At 46.9% G+C, this 7,852-nt stretch overlaps 1 pseudogene; it reads left to right on the top strand.

The window, feature by feature from the left end:
• The first annotated feature begins 1,537 nt into the window (after positions 1-1,537).
• LOC102124882 (eukaryotic translation initiation factor 3 subunit F pseudogene) lies at positions 1,538-2,834 on the top strand (annotated as a pseudogene).
• Positions 2,835-7,852: the final 5,018 nt, after the last annotated feature.

Below are 7,852 nucleotides of genomic sequence, written 5' to 3'. Positions count from 1 at the left end.
ACCTGGGAGGCGGAGCTTGCAATAAGCTGAGATCCGGCCACTGCACTCCAGCCTGGGGGACAGAGCGAGACTCCGTCTCAAAAAAAAAAAAAAATTAACTGGGCATGGTGGTGCGCGCCTGTAGTCCCAGCTACTCGGGAGACTGAGGCAGGAGAATCGCTTGAACCCAGCAGGCAGAGGTTGCAGTGAGCCAAGATCACACCACTGCACTCCAGCCTGGGGACAGAGCGAGACTCTGTCTTAAAAAAAAAAAAAAAAGAAAAAGTGAGATGGGGACATAACATTAAGGCCTTTGAAAGTCAAAGGGTTTTGAACTTTTCTAAGCAATTGGGAACCACTAAGCCCTAGAGTACCATGATGCATGGTCTAATTTAGTTTCATTTACTCTAATGGTGGGCTTTAGAATGGATTACGGGAGAGAGAATTGGAGGCAAAGAAATAAATGTTGAGGCTATTGCAGTATAACAGTCATAAAATAATGTTAGGGCTGGGTGTAGTGGCTCACATTTGTAATCCCAGCACTTGGAGAGGCCGAGGTGAGAGGACTGCTTGAGCCCAGGAGTTCAAGACCAACCTAGGCAACATAGCAAGGCCCCATCTCTATTAAAAAAAGGAAAAAAATAATGGTGACATGTAGTTGGGTGATGGCAGTAGAAATGGAAAAGATGCATTTAGAGACACTGTGGAGCAGGGTCGATAGGGCTTGATGACGAACAAGCTGACGTATCATCAGATAGACATCATATTAGGTAAGATCAGCAGGCAGACAACCTTCTAGACTCCTATGGACTGCCCTAGAGAACCAGTGCTCTCACCCTGTACATCAAGGAGGCAAGGAGTCAGCATGATCCCTTGGGAGGGCCTGTCCTCAGGGAATTTTAATTCACTTAGGTCTCCTGGTCCTTAGTATTAGTCAGTAATAGGAACCTCTGGGTTTGTCCACACGCCCTAAGAATCTCTCTTATTCTTAGGATAAATATCTTGGCCACAATCCTGAACCTCAAAAAAAAAAAAAAAAAAGCCATTGTTGGCCAGGTGCAGTTGCTCACACCTGTAATCCAAGCACTTTGGGAGGCTGAGGTGGGCGTCACGAGGTCAGGAGTTCAAGACCAGCCTGACCAACATGGCAAAACCCTGTCTCTACTAAAAATACAAAAATCAGCCAGATGTGGTGGTGCATACCTGTGATCCCAGCTACTCAGGAGGCTGAGGCAGGAGAATTGCTTGAACCTTGCAGGCAGAGGTTGCAGTGAGCCGAGGTCACGCCATTGCACTCCAGCCTGGGCGACAGAGCAAGACTCTGTCTCAAAAAAACGCTGGGCACAGTCACTCATGCCTATAAATCCCAGCACTTTGGGAGGCCGAGGTGGGATGATCACCTGAGGTCAGGAGTTTGAGACCAGCCTGACCAACATGGAGAAACCCTGTCTCTACTAAAAATATAAAAAAATTAGCCAGGCATGGTGGTGGGCACCTGTAATCCCAGCTACTCGGGAGGCTGAGGTAGGAGAATCGCTTGAACCCAGGAGGCGGAGGTTGCGGTGAGCTGAGATCACGCCATTGCACTCCAGCTTGGGCAATAAGAGCGAAATTCCATCTCAAAAAAAAAAAAAACATTAATATAGAGCTTTTCTCATGACAAGATGGCCACCCTGGCGTTACCAGCAAGTGTTCCTCCAGCTATGCTGCCCCAGTCCTGATGGCAGCGTTAGCCTCGGTCCCAGCCCCAGCCCCAGCCCCAGCCCCAGTGCCAGCACCAGCAGTGGCTGCAACTCTAGCCTCATCTTCAGACCCTACAGCAACAGTGGCTAAGACTGCGGCTCTGGACCAGACCCCAGCCTCAGCGCGAGCTCCAGCGCAGACCCCTGCTCTGTCTGGTCCTGCTATCCCAGGGCCCTTTCCCGGGGGCTGCGTGGTCAGGCTGCATCCTGCCATTTTGGCCTCCATTGTAGACAGCTAAGAGTGACACAATGAGGGAGCTGCCTGAGTTATCAGGAACCTGTTGGGAATTGTTGACAAACCAATTGGAGGTCACCAATTGGTTTTCAGTGCCGCACAATGAGTCAGAAGATGAAGTGGCTGTTGACATGCAATTTGCTAAGAACATGTATGAACTGCATAAAAAATGAGCTCATCCTGGGCTGGTAGGCTACAGGCCATGACATCACAGAGCACTCTGTGGTGATTCATAAGTACTATAGCCTGATGGCCTCCAACCCCATCCACCTCACTGTGGTCACAAGTCTCCAGAACCGCTGCGTGAGCATCAAACCCTATGTCAGCACTTTAATGGGTGTCCTTGGGAGGACCATGGGAGTGATGTTCACACCTCTGACAGTGATATATGCATACTATTGACACTGAACACATTGAAGTTGACCTGATTATGAAGACCTGTTTTAACCCCAACTAAGGTATCGGACTCTCAAGTGACTTGCAGCAAGTAGGAGGGGCATCAGCTTGCATCCAGGATGCCCTAAGCACAGTGTTGCAATATGTAGAGGATGTACTGTCTGGAAAGATGTCAGCTGACAATACTGTGGGCCACTTCTTAACGAGCCTTGTTAAGCAAGTACCCAAAATAGTTCCCAATGATTTCGAGACCATGCTCATCAGCAACATCAATGACCTGCTGATGGTGACCTACCTGGTCAATGTCACACAGTCACAGACTGCCCTCAATGAGAAACTTGTAAACCTGTGAATGGGCCCCAAGCAGTTCACCTGCCGGTCTAGGTCTCAACCCCAGGACTCAGAATGAAATGAGGGAGAAATGGGTTTTTTGTGGTCTTGAGTCACACTGAGACAGTGAACTGCTTGTGACTCTAATAAACATAGCCTACCTTTTGTAAAAAGTAAAAAAAAACATATATATATTTACATAATATATACTTATATATATTTATAAACATATATATATATCACCACGCCCGGCCTATGCCCTACTCTCTCATACTGTGCTGCCAGCACAGCACCTCCCATCACAACACCATAATCAATCGTTTTTACATAATCATATATATAAAGAATCCCGGCCAGGCGCGGTGGCTCACACCTCTAATCCCAGCACTTTGGGAGGCCGAGGTGGACAGATCACGAGGTCAGGATTTCGAGACCATTCTGGCGAACACGGTGAAACCCTGTCTCCACTAAAAGTACAAAAAATAAGCTGGGCATGTTGGCGGGCACTTGTAGTCCCAGCTACTCGAGCGGCTGATGCAGGAGAATGGAGTGAACCCGGGAATTCTGAAAAAAAAAAAAAATTGGGGTTCTGTCAGAAAGGAAGAAAGGGAGAATAAATATTGGATAAGATGGCTGGGCGCAGTGGCTTACACCTGTAATATCAGCACTTTGGGAGGCCGAGGCAGGTGGATCACGAGGTCAGGAGTTCAAGACCAGCCTGGCCAAGCTGGTGAAACCCTCTCTCTACTAAAAATACAAAAATTAGGCCGTGCATGGTGGCTCACGCCTGTAATCCTAGCACTTTGGGAGGGCAAGATGGGCAGATCACAAGGTCAGGAGTTCGAGACCAGCCTGGCCAAAATGGTGACATCCCATCTCTACTAAAAATGCAAAAATTAGCTGGGTGTGATGGTGGGCGCCTGCAATCCCAGCTAATTGGGAGGATGAGGCAGAGAATTGCTTGAATCTGGGAGGTGGAGTTTGAGCCAAGATCGCGCCACTGTACTCCAGTCTGACAACACAGTGAGACTCCGTCTCAAAAAATTAAAAAGTAAATATTGGCTAAAACAAGTAGCAATGTCTGTCACACCTCCTGAGAGGCTACTGAACTCTAGTTATATGCTAGTGTTACCTGTGGAGACCTGGGCCTGAATTTTTTTTTTTTTCTTTGAGACGGAGTCTTCCTTTGTCACCCAGGCTGGAGTGCAGTGGCACAATCTCAGCTCACTGCAACCTCTGCCTCTCGAGTTTAAGCAGTTCTCCTGCCACAGCCTCTCCAGTAGCTGGGATTACAGGCACCCATCACTATGCCCAACTAATTTTTGTATTTTTTAGTAGAGATGGGGTTTCACCATGTTTGCCAGGCTGGTCTTGAACTCCTGACCTTTGGTGATCCACTCGGCCTCCCAAAGCGCTGGGATTACAGGCGTGAGCTACCACGCCTGGCCAAATTATGATCTTATATGTGAAAATAATTGAGTATGTAAAAATGATTGATTATGGTATTGTGATGGGAGGTGCTGTGCTGGCGGCACAGTATGAGAGAGTAGGACATAGGCCGGGGGCGGTGGCTTACGCCTGTAATCCCACCACTTTGGGAGGCCAAGGCGGGAGGATCACTTGAGGTCAGGAGTTTGAGACCAGCCTGGCCAACATGGTGAAACCCCGTCTCTACTGAAAATACAAAAATTAGCTGGACCTGGCAGCGTACGCCTGTAATCCCAGCTACTCGGGAGGCTGAGGCAGGAGAATCGCCCCAACCCGAGAGGCGGAGATTGCAGTGAGCCGAGATTGCGCCAATGCGCTCTAGCCTGGGCGACAGAGCAAGACTCCATCTCAAAAAAAAAAAAAAGAATATGACATAAACAGGCCTTAGAGATTAAAGGCTAAAGATTAGCCTCAAGTTAGGAGAAGAGAATATGGTGCTTCAATAGTTCCAGAAATTTCTATCAGCAGAGTTGAGAGCTTCCCAAAGCACAAATTATATATAGGGCATAAAAAGGAAAAAAAGAAAAACACTGCTTTACTAGGCTAAGGAATAAAGGGGTTGAGTAATTAAGAGAGGCAATCGAGTTAAGAACAAAGAGTTTTTCAACTAGAAGATAGGGGAAGGCAACATGAGATATTAAGTATGTCCAACTTCAGGCTCCCAAAGTCTGGAGAACAAAGCTGTTGAGTACATCTTGTTCCTACACTGGGGCCTAATGGTTTTCCCGTTTTGAAAAAAAAATGATGTAAATGAATTCTCTGAAACAAAGACACATTTTGAGGAGGAAATGTTTGTGGAAGTTTCAAAGGATTCTTTTTTTTTTTTTTTTTTTTTTTTTTTTTTTTTTTTTTTTGAGACAGAGTCTTGCTCTGTCACCCTAGCTGGAGTGCAGTGACACAATCTTGACTCACTGCAACCTCTGCCTACTGGGTTCAAGCAGTTCTCTGCCTCATCCTCCCAAGTAGCTGGGATTACAGGCGCCTGCCACCACACCCAGGTAATTTTTGCATTTTTAGTAGAGATGGGATTTCACCATGTTGGCCAGGCTGGTCTCGAACTCGTGACCTTGTGATCTGCCCACCTTGCCCTGCCAGTGCTGGGATTACAGGCGTGAGCCACCATGCACGGCCTAATTTTTGTATTTTTAGTAGACCTGGGGTTTCACCAGCTTGGCCAGGCTGGTCTTGAACTCCTGACCTCGTGATCCACCCGCCTCAGCCTCCCAAAGTGGTGAGATTACAGATGTGAGCCACCGCGCCCAGCTGTCTTATCCAATATTTATTCTCCCTTTCTTCCTTTCTGACAGAACCCCAATTTTTTTTTTTTTTTTTTCAGAATTACAATGTGCTTATCTTTCCATGACTCCCTTGCTGCCCTGGAAATGTTAATAAAACTTTGTCACAGGCAGGATGCAGTGGCTCACACCTGTAATCCCAGCACTTTGGGAGGCTGTGGCGGGCGGATCACCTGAGGTCAGGAGTTTGAGACCAACCTGGCCAACTGGTGAAACCCGTCTCTACTAAAAATACAAAAAAATTAGCTGGGCATGGTGGCAGGCACCTGTAATGCCAGCTACTCGGGAGACTGAGGCAGGAGAATCACTTGTACCCAGGAGGCAGAGGTTGCAGTGAGCTGAGACCACACCATTGTACTCCAGCCTGGGCAACAGGAGCAAAATGCCATATAAAAAACACACAAAAACAAACAAACAAAAAATTCATTAATTTTTTGAAGACAGAGTCTTGCTCTGTCGCCCAGGCTGGAGTGCAGTGACACAACTATGGCTCACTGCAGCCTTGACCTCCTGGGCTCAAGTGATCCTCCTGCCTCTGCCTCCTGAACAGCTGGTTCCACAGGGGTACACCACCACACCTGGTTAATTTTTAAAAATGTTTTGTAGAGACAGGGTCTTGCTATGTTGTCCAGACTGGTGAAGCAATCAATCCTCCCACCTCAGCCTCTCAAAATTCTGGGATTACAGGCGTGTGAGCCACCTGGCCCCAGCCTATGCATGCAATTAACAGTTAAAAAAAAAAACATGGCACTAAATAAAGTTCAACATCCATGCATGATTAAAATTAAAATAAACAAAAAAACACCTGTCTGAGCAAGGTGGCTCATGCCTATAATCTTAGCACTTTGGGAGGCTGAGCAGTGAGGACTGCTTGAACTCAGGAGGTCAAAACCAGCCTGGGCAAAATATCAAATATAAAAAATTTGATGGTGTGCACCTGTGGTCCCAACAACTAGGGAAGCTGAGGTAGAATACCCTGAATACAGAAGGTTGAGGCTGCAGTGAGCTGTGTTCGTGCCACTGTACTCCAGCCTGGGTGACAGACACCCTGTCTCAAAAAAAAAAAAGTTTCACATTTTGGATTTTTGGATTCAAAATCTGATTCTAATATTTTTATTTATTTATTTATTTTGAGGCAGGGTCTGACTATATTGCCCAGGCTGGTCTAGACCTTCTGGGCCCAAGCTATGCTTCTGCCTTGGCCTCCCGAAGTGCTGTGATTACAGGCATGAACCACTGCACCTGACTCTAATTCTCTCTATTTTTTTGATCCTATATTTTTTAAAGTCTCTCAGTTTTAATTTCCATTAGGACAAATGTTGGTAGATACAACCTACATAAACACAAAGCTTTTTGGGGTCTTCAATACATTTTAAGAATATAGGCCAGACATGGTGGCTCACACTTGGAAATCTCAGCACTTTGGGAGGCTGAGGCAGAAGGATAGCTTGAGCAAGGGAGTTCGAGACCAGCCTGAGCAATAGTGAGACCCTGTCTCTACAAAAAAAATAAAAGAGGCCTGGCGCAGTGGCTCACACCTGTAATCCCAGCACTGTGGGAGATTGAGGCGGGTGGATGACCGGAGGTTAGGAGTTTGAGACCAACCTGGCCAATATGGGGAAACTCTGTCTCTACTAAAAATACTAATTAGAAATAAAATAAAATAAAATAAAATAATAATATAGAGGAGTTCTAAGACAAAAAAAAATTGGGAAACACTGATATATGAGAGTATATATAGGCTGGGCATGGTGGCTCATGCCTGTAATCCCAGCTGAGGCAGGGGGATTGCTTGAGCTCAGGAGTTGGAGACCAGCCTGGGCAATATGATGAAACCCCATCTCTTTTTTTTTTTTTTTTTTTTTTTTTGAGACGGAGTCTCGCTGTGTCGCCCAGGCTGGAGTGCAGTGGCCGGATCTCAGCTCACTGCAAGCTCTGCCTCCCGGGTTTTTACGCCATTCTCCTGCCTCAGCCTCCCGAGTAGCCGGGACTACAGGCGCCCGCCACCTCGCCCGGCTAGTTTTTTGTATTTTTTAGTAGAGACGGGGTTTCACCGTGTTAGCCAGGATGGTCTCGAACTCCTGACCTCGTGATCCGCCCGTCTCGGCCTCCCAAAGTGCTGGGATTACAGGCTTGAGCCACCGCGCCCGGCCGATGAAACCCCATCTCTATCAAAAATACAAAAAATTACTTGGGCACAGTGGTGTGCACCTGTGGTCCTAGTTACTTGGGAGGATCTCTTGAGTCTGGGAGGTGGAGGCTGCAATGCTGCACTCCAGCCTGGGTGACAGAGTAAGACCCCATCACACACACACAAAAAAGAGATTATATATACTTGCTTATCCCAGTATCTAATGTATAAACACTCAAATAAATAGTAGTTTTTT

This window comes from Macaca fascicularis, chromosome 1, assembly GCF_037993035.2.
Source record: "Macaca fascicularis isolate 582-1 chromosome 1, T2T-MFA8v1.1".
In the NCBI taxonomy this organism is placed as follows: domain Eukaryota; kingdom Metazoa; phylum Chordata; class Mammalia; order Primates; family Cercopithecidae; genus Macaca; species Macaca fascicularis.
Note: the sequence above shows the minus strand (reverse complement) of the source record. Positions and strands in the feature narration are given on the sequence as shown.